Below are 14,117 nucleotides of genomic sequence, written 5' to 3'. Positions count from 1 at the left end.
TAATCAGGCTAAAGCTAATGTTAAAAGTTTGGTTGCCACTATGGGCCTAGAACCTGTGTATCTGTTGCTTTAATAAACTGCACTATTCATTAATCTAGCCGTGATCGTTCTCATTGAATGTGACTGGCCCTAGAACACGACATTGGGCATCTGCCAAATCAGTTACTAACAACAAATACTCTGATGAGCGGTTACTTCTACAACCCTTGGAAAATAAACCATTGACCAAGTTGGAGACTAAGACTGGATATAGCCACACCTAGATTCCTCTCGGAGAAGGAGTTTAGAAAGCAAGGGGGTCCTGTCTGAACCACGTGACCCAACGGTAGGATCTCCCCCTAGCCACTCCTCAGACTCTTACCTTTAACCCAATGCAGGGGCACCCCAAATGGGCCTTTACACAGGGTTCTTACACCCTTCAGCTGGTCAGGTGCAAGGTGACGTGACCAGTCACTAGCACCCACGCTACCGATTACTAATCATAGTCAAACTTTGCAGAGCAACCCCAATGTCCCTGCAGTCAGTCTTCCTCGACTTACTGATCTGTGCTGCCAGACAATGCTGGGAGGGTTTCAAAGATGTGTCAGAGGGGCTAGGACGCTGGCATTATCTTGGGTGACCTGGGGTATCCTTATCCTTCATGGACAGCTCTAAGCTGCCCAGATGCAAAGCCCTTCTTCCCAGGGCCAGGCTGTTTAGTTGGTTGGTTTTGGTTTGTTTGTTGTTTGTTGTGTTTTTTAATACTGGGCTCCCTTGATTTACTTCAGCGTCAAGAATAGCAAAGCGTCCAGGGAAACTCCACTCCCTCATCACAGTACAGCGTATCATGTGAACTCATCATATTGACATCTACAAAGCTAATAGACTTTCCTACAATAAAGACTGGTTGATTCACTAGTTAGGGAAGGGAATTTTCATAACGTGCCCTATGGGTCCCACCAGCCAGGGCCCCATCAAGCCAGTGACAGGCTGGCGGAGAGCCTGCAGGGATGCCATCGGGGGAGGACTGGTCTCCTTTAGTGGTGAGATTTGCTGCTGCAAATCAGAAATCCCCTGCAGCACTCAGGGCATGTCAGCGTCCCTGACACAACCGTCCGTGGCATTTCATTTCATTTGATCCCTGCCATTCCTGAGACTGACACGGCCACCTGGCAGCCCCCAGCCCCAGGACTACAGCCCCTGGCATGCTCTGCGGTGCTCCTGCCCTGCTGTCTGAACCTGCGGGGTCACCGTCCCCCAGCCCCGCTCTGCCCCACCGCCAGGCCCCATGGCCGCCTCTGTGGGGCTGCCCAGATCCTGGAGCCCCCGTGGAGCAGGGGGGAGGAGGAGGAGGAGGAGGAGAGAGGGACAGAGCAGCGGAGAGGGGTGGGACGGGGCAGTGGGGGGGCCAGAGAGGGATCGCAGATGGACAGAGGGATGAGGAGAACGAGGGAGGAGCTGGGCAGAGAGCGGAGAAAGGAAACCCCTGGTAAGGAGCAGGCACAGGGACAGGGAGAAGGGGCTGGAGGGGAAGGGGCAGGGGGCAGCCAGGACCATGGTGGTGAGCAGCGGGACGAGGGACAGAGAGAGCAGAGGAGGGCAGGAGGAAGGGCAGGAGGAAGGGCAGGAGGAAGGGCAGGAGGAAGGGACCAACACAGGCAGGGCGAAGGAGCGGGACAGAGGGTAAAAGGTGAGAGGAAAAAGGAAGGAGAGAGGGAAAGGGAGAGGCAGGGACCAAGAGCAGGACACAGAGAAAAGAAGCAAAACTCTGCAGTCAGTCCTATAATCTAGCAGCTAACTGCCTCTTCTCTGAAAAGATGCAAAAACTGCTTTCAGTGATGGCGCAAGCAGCTGCACAAAGCACTTGCCTTGTCCTGCCCTATCACCTACTCCACAATCCTGCCTCCCTTCTGCTGTTAAATCCTGTTCCTGCAAGAGAAGTGACAACCAGTTGGTGTCCCCTCTGTGGCATCTTACCTGCATCTTCCCGAGCTGGACAGCTGGTGGGAACTGCCACCCTCAGCCCCGGCTGAGCTTGAAGTCTTCTCCTGGCACAGGCACAGCTCTGGGTGTGCATGGTGCGTACCATGCTTCCTGAAGGAGAAGAGCAAGACTCAGACTTATTCCTGGGCAACGTCCAGCTGGGAAGACCCGATATGAAGGCAGGTTTGCCGCAGGTCCTGCGGCTGCTCCAGGGGTCCTCCCTGTCCCCAGCTCAGCCACAGCTCCCACATCTGGCTCTTTTCTAGCAGGATTTTGGAAAGCCCGTTCCCAGCTGTGAGCGCCAGGCCAAGGGCACAGGGCAGAAACAGCCCCCTCCCACAAAGGCCCCAGCCCCCAACTGGCCCCTGCCCCAAACTACTAAAACCTCCAAGCAGGCTCTCCCTGTAACTACACTATCTTCAGTTTTAAGAAAAGAAACCACACGCTGCCAGATCCAGCAGTCCAGCTAAGACTGTTAGAGGGTGATTGGGGATTCAGCTCCACAACAGAAGAATTTCCATAAGAGAGTCTCAGCCACCGTGATGGTCATCACTGACCCACAAAAGCTGCATTGTCAAAAATCTTACAGCTAATTAAAATTACCCTCTCCTCCCCAAGTCTTGCTTCTTCTCGTACCCTCAGACTACCACAATAATAATCATGTAATTATTCTGTAATTACCACCGATCTGAACCCCCTCCAAAGCATTATTCCCTGAACTGATTGACAGCACTGGTGGTAAGGGAGAATCATAGAACCATAGAATTGTTAAGGTTGGAAAAGACCCTTTGGACCGAGGCCAACCGCTAACCTATCACTGCCAAGTCCACCACTAAACCATGTCATCAAGCACCACGTCTACCTTTGTTTTGAATACCTCCAGGGATGGAGACTCAGCCACTTCCCTGGGCAGCCTGTTCCAATGTTTGACAACCCTTTTGGTGAAGAAGTTTTTTCTAATGTCCAACCTAAACTTCCCCTGGTGCAGCTTGAGGCCATTTCCTCTTGTCCTATTGCTTGTTACTAGGTAGAAGAGTCCAACCCCCACCTCACTACAAGCTCCTTTCAGGTAGTTGTAGAGAGCAATAAGGTCTCCCCTCAGCCTCCTCTTCTCCAGCGTAAACAACCCCAGCTCCTTCACTCCAAGTTCTGGCTCTGCCACAGATTACCTGATTACAGGCCCTGAGAGCAGCTTCCACCGACGGTCACCTGCTACGCACCAACAGGAACAGCACTGGCTTCTCCCCTGCCCACCTCCGTGCTCGCGAGGAGGTGTTCACACACGCCTGGCAGCTGGCCTTGCTGCCTGAAAACCCTTGCTGTGCTGCCTAAGGCCATGAAAACTGTCACGCTACAGCTGTACGCACACCACTGTTCCTCATCCCGAGTGACACTGCCCACTCCTGTGTACTCCCACCTGCCCACAGCCGTCTGTCGTTTTCAATCCTGTAAGCATTTTGGAAAAGCACACTTTTGTTTTTGTAATACCTGCTTTGAGCTCACTACAGGACAGGCCCGGAGTCCATGGCTATGGCTGGTAAAGTCCGTAGCAATACAGAACTGCACCGGGATGAAGAATACCCAGTAGTTGAGCTCATTTCAGTTGTTTAAGCCAAGGCTTTTGGCTAGAACGCAGTCAAGAATGCTTAAAACCAGAACTACCCTCCACTCCCTCCTTGACTGGCACCTCTCTCTTCGTCAGTTCTTTGCATTTCTTTAGTTCCTGGGCAGCACATATCAAGATTCTCCTGTTTAAAAGAAACAAGAAAGATCGGTCACAAATATGCAGAAAACCTGCCAATCACATACAGGGTACCCACAGAGTAGCGTTATCAAGGCCCTGCATACAGACAAAAGACTAAGTTAAGGCACTGGGGAGGAGAGAGCAGGAACAGCCCTCTGGCACCCACGTGGGGTAACAAGGGTGTCACTTAATCCCAGCTGCCGCATACACTGTACCTGCTTCCATCGCCCCCCGCCCATGAATTGCTTTCCAGGCTCTTCCCTCTCAGCGCAGCTTGGATGTCTGCACTCTGGCTCAGGGCTGACTGGGTGACCTTCTCAGTGCTTTCCCTTTGCTTCAGGCTTGGTATGGGCACGAGGCCTCATCCCTTTGGCTTGGCCCCCCAGCAGCAGGTGGGCAAGTGGCAGGTTTGCGAGTGGTTTGATGGAACTGCGCTTGTACACCTAGCAGAGATTAACCACCAGCCAAAGAGAAAGCCCACAGAAACTGCCAGAGAGTAGCAGAAAGAAACATCAGGGCTGGTCACTGTTCGATACACAGGTTTTGGAACTTTGGAGACTGGAGCTCCCAACAGGCTCGGCTCTTTGAATGGAAACGTCCTTCAGCTTTTGATCCTGAAAGAAATATTACAGACTGCCCCATCCCTCCTTTGCCAGTGCCTGAAGCCTCTGCCTGTCCATGCCCACTTCTCTTCCGTGCTTACAAAGTAGGTTTAAGCTGCAAACCAGTCAGTACTACAAACTGGCAGCCAAATGCCTGCGCTCTCACAGGTGTGGAAACTGCAGTTAAAGACAACTCAGGTACCATGACAAGCCTTCTGGTCTGGCTTAGGTTTTAAAACGCAAGGTCTTCTGACCCCCTCTCCTGCCATTGCGCTGACTGCAGCATTGCACATCCCCTGGCTTCTCAAGCTCTTCCCCAGCAGTCTCCTCCTGGCCACTCTGCTACACGCTGCTATATGGTCTCAGGGAACCAGATTCTCGATCTACTCTAGCATCTCCCAGTAATGAGAAAACAGACATGCTCTCCCAGCACACTGTGCTCCTCTCACCTGTTCTGCTCTCTCTGCATTGCCCTCTCCTCATCTCCAGACACCAGTTTTGACCTTCAGCCAGATCTCCACTGCTTGTAAAATTCCCCCGTTTCAAGGAACTCAACAAGATGACCACCTCCTCCTGATCCTTGTCTCTCAAGGGAACTTTGCTCTGGCAACCAATACAGAGAACAGCAGAGCGATCACAAAAGCATCAAGGCTTGCCCCAGAGGTAGGTGGGATGAGGTTTGCTGCTCTTCTGCAGGGAAGCACAGCACAAAGAAAACCTTGTGAGGTTTAAGCATTAACAACCTCACTGGGCTTCCACTGCCTTCTGCAGGCCTCTCGCTGTTAACATGGCAAACTTCCCAGCCCCCTGGGTTTCCAGAAGGCTTATTTTGGCTTGGCCTAGACTATCCGCTAACACCTGCACTGCCAAACCCTTGTACACCTGAGTGTGCTCCTCACAGCTCCATCCCGCTGTACCCTGTGGGATGTGAGGCTCAGGGTGAGCAGGGCTGCACAGATATGTGCTGGAAGGCAGCACAACAGGAATATATATATATGAGGCTGGTGGAGGAAATGTTGAGTATCGACACTGGGAAATGTGATTGACGCCAGTTCAGTCTCTGCAGCAGGATCCAGGACGCCTCAGTACTGAGCAGCGACTCTCTTTGGAGACCATGAGGCAACGGGTACCCTCGCTCCCGCAACCTGCTCTAGCTGACATCTCATTTCTCGCACCCCTGCCCTCTCCTTCCCCTCCAGCTTTCCAGACTCTGGCAGTCGTCCTCTGAGGGTAAGACAAGAGAAAGTGCCCCTTGCTGAAACAACACCATTTCCTCCACTGCAGCCACCCTAGGCCTGCACACATATGGCAGCGGCAGCACTTCACTCCCATTCTGCTCCCTACCTGCCCCCAGGATGACCTGAAGGAAGCCTGCTCCCAGCATCTTCCTCGTGCCCACAGCAGCCTCCCCAAAGAAGGCGACTATTGGCCGCTTCTGTTTGCGCAGGAGGTTATGCGGCGTGACAAGATCCTGGGGTGCACACAGAAGGGGGTGCCACCCTTCCCCCAGGGCCGGCGGCTCTCTGGTGATGAGCACGGGAAAGCTCAGAAAACACCCCGAGAGCGCCCTTACCCAGAGTCAATGTGCCAGGAGGTGTGACACCATCGGGGGTGAAGCAGCCTAACGCTCCAAAACTGTTCTTCTCTCTCCTCTTCCCTGTCTTCTCAGGGCTTCCCTCAGCAGGGTTTGCTCCTGACTTCTTGCAGATGCAAACAGAAACCCTTCTGTTACGGCCGAGGAACTGACTCACCCATGAGCTATTTTTCAGAAAGGGCTACGGTTACTTGTCTGACATAAGCAATGCCCAAACAGAGTTTCTGATGCACCTCCTGAGCACAGGGTTGCCAACAAGGGATTGCCAAGACTCAGAGTAACTCACATCACTTAACAACCCACAAGAGGCAATTGCATGTGAGAACAAACACAAAGAAAGGAGTCTTTTCAGAATCACTATCCACTTCTTTTTCATGTCCATATTTTCCTCACCATGGGAAGGAAACACAGACTCTGCAGCCCCTGCAGCCAAACACAGTTCTGCGGGCAGGACAGGGGGAGAAGAAAGTAGACAGATCTGAAGAGGGAATTTTCAACTCTGTGAAGAGTCAAGTAGAAACAGGTGCAAAGCGCAGCATCAATTTACAGAAATTCAAACCTGATGGAGCTGAGGGGTAGAAGTGACTGTTACACAGAACTAGCGGGGAGCACTGCAGTCAAAAGGGGAAGGAAGACAGACAGCTCTAACCACACATTCTCACCTGGTTGCCTTAAACAAAACAGGCTTGAGATCCCGATTGTTCACTTCACCCTGGAATAGTGCCATTCCTCGCCTGAAAGCTATTGTGTGCCTGGCTGAGGACAGATGCAGTCCACACAAGGAGCAATCAGAGCTAAACACTGCGCTTTCCTTGGAGAAGTTTCCTTGGAAGTAATATATTAAAAAGAAAAACCCAAACAACTTGTTATTTCAAGAACCAGGAACAAAACCTCCCTGACAGGTTGACTGGAAGTTGCCAGCTGTGCGAAAACCATCCACCCTCCGTCCCCCCATTTCCCAAAAGCCGGCGGCAGAGCTTGGGCAGGGGGAAAGGCACATATCAGACCTTGGGGCCGAGAGACGAGCTCAAGCATCTGCCGAGGGAGCTGCATCCAACCAGGAGCGCTCCCCGCTTGCTTCTCTGACAACAAAGCCCCGGTGCGTGCTCTCAGCAGGAGGGAGGAACAACTTCCATGTCTGGAAATCCCCATGTCTGAAAGGCTGTCAACAGACAGGAGCTTGTCCCTGAGCATGAGACCCACCTGAAGGCCTGGGCACAGCCAAGGCACCTGGCCTGTCCCCACCAGAGCATGCCTGCTCCAAAGCCTGGGGCCACCTTTTGGCAAGGAGGCTGCTCAAACTTCCCCTGCCCTGCGGGCATGAAACACTGACCTCCAGCTGTGCGGGCTGGGGCTGGCGACCCTCGGGGCAGCAGCAGGAACCGCTCTGCCCCTGGCTGTGGGGCCGTCCCTGGGGCTGAGCGCTCAGGCCCAGGGCTGGTGGCCTGGGCCACGGCAGGGCCCGTGGGCAAGGTCTCCAGGTCCCTCCCCACAGACCCACCCGCACCCGCAGATCCCTGCTCCTGCAGCTCCCCCGGCACCCCCCTCAGCCCGGCTGCCCCCGGACCCCCTCACCCATTTCTCCTCAGGCCTCTCGGCCTCTGCCCCCTCCGGCCCCGCCCCAGCCCGGCTGGGACTGACTGGCCGCCTCCGGCCCCGCTGATTGGCTCAGCCGTGGCCAATGGTGTGGCTGTTGCCGGGCGGGCACAGGCAGCCGGGGCCTCTCCTCACAGGGCTGCCCTGCGCCCGCTGCCCCCGCAGCTCGCTCCTCAGCCCCCCGGGACACTGGGCTGTGCAGAGACGGCCTTCGGGAAGGGCCATGGCACCGGGCGCTGCTCTCTCAGCGGTATCGCGGTGTGCGCAGCTCTGCATCCCTCGGGCCGCTCGTGGGGGCTGGGCCTGCCAGGGAGGGAGGGCAGGGGGCAGGAGCGTCGGGGAGCTGCCCTGCCGCGAGGGGAGCTGCCCCGGGTGTGCTCTGCATCAGCAAGTCTTTCCCAAGATGCGGGTCGGTCTGTGCTCCAGCCACAGCCCTGGGCGGGAGGAGCCGCGTGACGGGAGCTGCTGGCATCGGCCAGGCCGGCACCTGGCAGGAGACAGGGCCCTGCCCCGGCTCCCAGTGCCCGTGCTGAGCCCAGCGCCCAGGGCCTTCCTCAGGCCTCGCCTTCCCCTGAGCGTGGCGGGGAGAGACGCCCTGTCCTGGCGTGGCCCAGGGCATCCTCCTGTGTCCAGAAGGAAGGATAGGACCCCCATCGCTCTCCCCACGTGGCCTGACTACTGTCCTTTGCGTCTGTCCCCAGGGCTCCCCAGCGCTGGCAGGCCCCGCGGGGCTTCAGGGCCAAGCAAATGCTGGGGCACCAGGGGCTCCTGGGGCTCAGGGCAGCTTCGGGCATCTCCAAAGCCAAGGCGCAGCTACCCCTTTGCTTCTGCAGATGCAATTGTTTGCTACCTGCTTCGTGGTCAAAAAGGTATCTCTTCATGGCACATGGCCTGGACAGAAGCCACTTCCCGGTTAGTCTGGGAGGACTTCAGGGAAACGAGGAAGTCACAGCATGCACACAGGTATGAGGACAGTGAAAAGGAGCCCTATCAAGGCTTTTGCCCTTTTTAGCTCTGAACTCTGACGTTCGTGTGCTTTCCAGCACCCAAGTCAGCTTTTTTTCCTCTGAGCTGCACAGCTTTACCCCAGCAAAATGAGTTGGGCTGAGCTGGCCTTCGAAATAACTTGGTTTCTTTCCAAGTTATTTCCGAAAAGCGGGATCTGCCTTTCCAGGCTAGATAGATATGGGCTATGGGTAGAGTTACTGTTTGCCAGTTATCATTTCTTTTGGGGTCCTGTGACAGTGATGGTCAGGTTGTCAGCCTGCAGCTCTGCAGCAATTAAAGCTACCACTGAAAGAGCTTTGGTGGTGGATGCTGTTCTGTGTGTTTCATTTTCAAGAATAATTTCATGGAGCTAGAATTATTTGTATGCGATTAGGTGATGAGGATCTTATTGCACTGGTCTTCTGTTTCTGGAGCATGTCCTGACAGCCTTTGTCATGCAGAGCTTTCCTGTCTGTTCCCAAGAGGAGTGATGGCTATGGCGTGGAAGGACTGCTGTGAGTAATGGCTTCACCAGTAGGCTTGGACTGAGTGAATCCCCATGGACAAAGAGATGTAGCAGGTGCTCCATTCCATATTTCTGATGTGCTGGGGCTAATGGTTTTAAACTAAACGAGGGTAGATTTAGACCAGATCTAAGGAAGAAATGTTGTACGACGAGGGTGGTGGAACACTGGCAGAGGTTGCCCAGAGAGGTGGTAGATGCCCCATGCCTGGAAACATTCAAGGTCAGGCTGGACGGGGCTCTGAGCAACCTGGTCTAGTTGAAGATGCCCGTGCTCGCTGCAGGGGGGTTGGACTAGATGACCATTAAAGGTCCCTTCCAACCCAAACTATTCTATGATTCTACAATACGCACATCTGGCCAGCGGGCATACGCGCGCGCACACGCACAGAGCGGGCACACACACACAAAACGCACACACAGAGGCAGTGCATGCATGCCCTACAGCACGCCTGCCTGCGGAGTGCACCCACCCCCACACACCGCATGCACGCACGGAGTGTGCACCCACCCGTCTGCCCACACGCACACTCACAGCGTACACCCAGTGATGCAGGCGCACACAGAACGCCCCTCAGATCCGTTCCCTTCTTCCAGCCGCCAGGGGCTTCACCTGACTGCCTTGACTTTTCAGCTATCATGGAGAGTAGCTTGGCAGCTACAGCAGCCAGTTCCTCAGGCCTCTGGGATGCATCTGGCCAGGTCCCTCAGACTTATGGGTGTTCAGGTTCTTCAGGTGGTCGCGAACTCGAGCTTCTCTTCCAGTGGGAGGGACTTTGCTTGCCCAGTCCCTGTCTTGCGGTGCATGCACTCTAGAGGTGTGGGAAGAGAGGTTGCCAGTGAAGACTGAGGCAACAAAGTGGTTGAGTACCTCAGCCTTCTCCTCGCCTGTTGTTGCCCATTGCCAGCCTTGTTGATCAAGGGGGGTACGCTTTCTTTGACATCCACTGGCTGCAGCGTGTGGTCATCCACAGTGCATGGGGGGCTGCTCTGGGAAAGAAGGGGTCTGATGGTGATTTGGTTAACAAATCATTCAAGGCACACCTTCCCTGAAGGGCCATACGCTGCTGCCTTCCCCGTTGCTCTTCGCCCACCATTTCTGTGCTTCAGCCCGAGTAACTGCCAAACAGAGGAGGTGGGAAATTTGCTATCTGTGCAGAGCGGCGATGGATGGTGGGAAGAGGGCTGGGTTTAATGGGGAGAGCATAGCTTTAGAGGAATCCAGCAGGTTTTGTGGGGGCCTCTTGATTTTTGCACGAAGCATGCATCACACCGCAAAGTTGCTGACTTAAAGCAAAGTGCTTGATTTCCTCCCTAATAAACTGTGACTCCCGGTTAGGAGAAAGAAGTGTGGCATCCGTCTCTCAGGTCTAACACTTGCTTCCTGATCATGTTTGGTAGAATGATGGGAAATGTAGGGGCTTATTTCTGCGGGGACGGCTGAACCCTGTTTGGGGCGTATGGCTGAACGCGGTGGTTCAAGTGCCGGCTTATGCCCGCCAGTCTGGGTGATTGTATCGGCCTTGGCTGGCAGCTGTCACCTGCGTTTGGGCACACAGTGCTGTGTCCTGCTCTGCTGAGGGCGGCTCCTCGTTCGCTTCCTGCATCAACTCGTTTTCCTGCATCCATTTGCCTGGGGTTTGCTCTTTTAAGACAGTGAAATGAACTTAATCAGGCTTCCCCTGACTTTGTGTCTTCTACCTAGTGAGCTGTCGGACAGAGTTTTGGAGAAAGAAAGGTGACAAGCTTTTGCTGGTGTGGTATTGTTATACTTGTGTGGTGGAGAGAATACTTAAATTGGTAGGAGAGAGTCAGCAAAAGCCCGGGCCTGTTGCATGTGCTGCCAACGTTTCTGCAGTTCCCCTTGTCAGGCGGCTCTTTAAAAAGTGTGTTTGAGCACTAGATGTTCAGCAGCCGCCGGGCCCTGGCCCCAGGGCCAGTCAGCCTGCTCTGGGTGACAGTGCCTGAGCAGGGGGTTGGCCCAGATGCCTCCAGTGATTCCAGACGGCCTTTCTCTCCCTTGTGGCTCTGGAACTGGTGCTGCGAGGGGCCAGCGCTGTGGGTGCGCCGGGAACGTTGTCTTAACTGGGGTCTGCCTCTGTCAGGAAGGCTGCGTGTGTGCTCTGCACTGAGACACTCAGCGCCTGCGCCCCTCTGTCCAGGTACGCCAAGCAAGTGTAAAAAAGAGCGTAATTTCAGACAGAACGGACTTGAGGAACTTTTGCTAGCTTAGCCACGTTAGACAGGGACTGCAACTCCTGAATGCAAGAATAGTCGTGTTGGAGAATAACCCTAGGAGGTAGCTGGGTAAAGCGGCTCTAGTGTCAAATGCTGATGCGTGTTGGTTTTGTCTGTTTTTCATGTAAAGGGTAATGAAATCTATGGTGTGCATCAGATACTACATTTAATATCTTCCTTCTGAGACTCCGTGAAGAAAGCGGTGCTATTTGAACAAGGTAATTAAATCTGCCCTGATGAGTGCTCTTGAGTACAAGCATGCTTGGTCTGTTGCTTTCATGTTGCTTCCTATCATTTTGCTGTTCTGAGATGAGTTAGAGCAGCACAGACAGGGCACAGGTATTGCTCGTTGGGCTGTTAACTTCCAAGTGGTGAGTGGGAGTAAGGGTAAGCAAACTCAGGTAGATAAATCTGGCACTTGGCCACTGCCCATATGTTTTGAATTTATTCTGTAACTCCTCCTTCCACATTTATACATTACCTAATATAGGTTTTTAATCTGCCTGAGTGTTTCTCTGATTTTCACACTGATTCTTTTTAAAAGTAAAATGCAGATCGAATCTTAACCCCACTCTGCAGTTTTTGTCACTCCTGTTTTAAGGCTTTAATGAGCACCTTAATTTCTGGACTGTTTTCCATGTGGGTCTGTTGTCTGTGGGCAACTAAGTTGTACAGGTGTCGTGGTTTAGCCGGCAGCTCAACCCCACACAGTCGCTCGCTCCCTCCCCCACCGGTAGATGGGGGAGAGAATCAGAGGGGTAATGCTTGTGGGTTGGGATAAGAACAGTTTAATAACTAAAATTCAAAGAAACAACAACAGAAATGCAATGTAAAGGAGAACAACGAGAGGCGCAAAGCCCCGCGGGAGGGGGGAAGGGAGGGGAGAGGGGGAACAAACCGCCGAAATGAACCGCACGCGCTGCAGCCGCCCGCCGACCCGACGCCGCGCTGCTCCCGCGCTGCCGCTGCCCCCCCTCAATATACTGGTCATGGTGTCACGTGGTATGGAATGAACCTGCCATTGGCCAGTCGGGGTCAGCCGCCCCCGCCACGGCCCCGACCCTCCCAGCCCCCCCCCCCACACACGTGGCCGAGCGCGGGAAGCTGGAAAGGTAGGCGACCCCCACAGTGAGGAGAATTAACCCCTTCTCAGCCAAAACCAGCACAACAGGTTAGGACTGACTTAGAGGAACTCTGGTGCAAGGTGTCAAGCCGTTGGTGGATTAATACAGGGTATTTATCATGGCTGTCTGACTGCCTTTTAGTGTACAAGTAGATGCGTAGTCATTCAGAGAGTAAAGGAATGAGATTAAAAATGCCAAATTCAGGCTTAGAAAGAATTGGGGGGCCGGGATTGTGTTGTTCTTCTTGGTTTGTGGGGGTTTTTTTGGTGGAAGCATCTCTGATTGCCCTCTGGATATGCATGTGACACGCAGCAGGAAACTGAAACTGTTAATGGAGTATCATTTGTAATGGATTCTTGTAAAAGCAAATCTGAATTGAAAACATTAATGGTATTAAATTGGTTTATAATGGATGGTTGCATGTTTCAGAACTCTGGAACGGTATTTTCACGGACCTTCCTGGTTTGTATGAGGCAGAAGGGTAGCATCCCGATTCAGTGAGCTGAGACAGGTTTCCTGTGTTCATTCCCAGAATGAGTGGGCAGTGGCCTAGGAGAATACGCAAAGCCAGTGCCGAGCGTCGTGGGAAAATAGGCGGTTTCAGGAGCTTCTACAGGGAAAACTGAAGCATGAAAACCAGGAAACCTTTTTGGAAGATGGTATGCAAAAATGGAAAAGGTTGATTTGGAGCCAGTTGTACAACAAAAAGTAAATCTTAAAAGGAAGTTTGAGCAACACTTGAACTGTGGCTAATTCTGCAGCACGGTATGGGCAGTATTTCTGCTTTGCTCGTAAGGGTCATCCAGACTTGGAGCAGCAAGAATTTGAATAATCAAAACGCTTTTGGTAGCACTTTGAGTAGCAGAGAAGGTTGGAAATTTAATTTGATTTCCAGGCAGTCGGAAACAATATAAAGTTGTCTAGGTTACTGTGGGCACTTCTAAGATGAGAGCTCTTGTAGCCAAGAGGAAAGGTAAATTCTGTAGTAGACTGCCAGGCAGCGCAGTTACAGCAAGTGCTTGATATGGGAGAGGAGAAAACTTTGGGGCTTAGGGGTTTGGGTATTTTCCCCACCTCTGGGGGGAAAAAAACAATGTAGGAAAAAAGGGATACCTTGTGATGCTCCCTTCTCTGTTTTATTGTTGTGTAAAACTTTGTTGTTGCTGTAAAGCTCCCTGTTGTCCCTGTGTTGCATTTTGCACGGAGGCTGAAGGACAGCCTGTGTTCTTTTGTTGTAGAGCTTTAGTACAGGCGTCCCCATGTGCCTGTACCTCTGCCCTCGCAGTCGGGGTTGTCCTGGGAGGGGTTGCAGGTGCTGAAAGGTCTGTCTTGCTAAAGACCTTGTAATAAAGCTGCACGCAGACGGCTTTGCGTGTTCCAGAGCAGCGTGCGCTTCTCCTCAGCAGGAGTTAGTTTTTTGTCGAACAGGCTGCTGTTGTTTTCGGGTGGCTTTTAAAATTTGTGTTCGCATTCACGGAAGTGCTGGTGTGCATTTAAAACTTTTTTGCTCTCCCTGGTTGCTATTTTGATTCTAAATGAGGACTGGTGACTTTTACTTTTACTTTTACTAAGCTACTATCTCCCTTCAACACTTTCTAAAAGCCTGTCCCACTGCTGATGGGCTGTGAGCAGTGGGAGGACAAGACTGAGTTTTGTCTTTTGTACGTAAGTCCAGGAAGTTTCTTGCATATAACTGATTTTCTATGTTTTCTTTGAGTTAATGGCTTCTACATAGGAAATGGCAATT

This window comes from Phalacrocorax carbo, unplaced genomic scaffold, assembly GCF_963921805.1.
Source record: "Phalacrocorax carbo unplaced genomic scaffold, bPhaCar2.1 SCAFFOLD_36, whole genome shotgun sequence".
Taxonomy (NCBI): Eukaryota; Metazoa; Chordata; class Aves; order Suliformes; family Phalacrocoracidae; genus Phalacrocorax; species Phalacrocorax carbo.
This window is presented reverse-complemented; position numbering follows the sequence as displayed.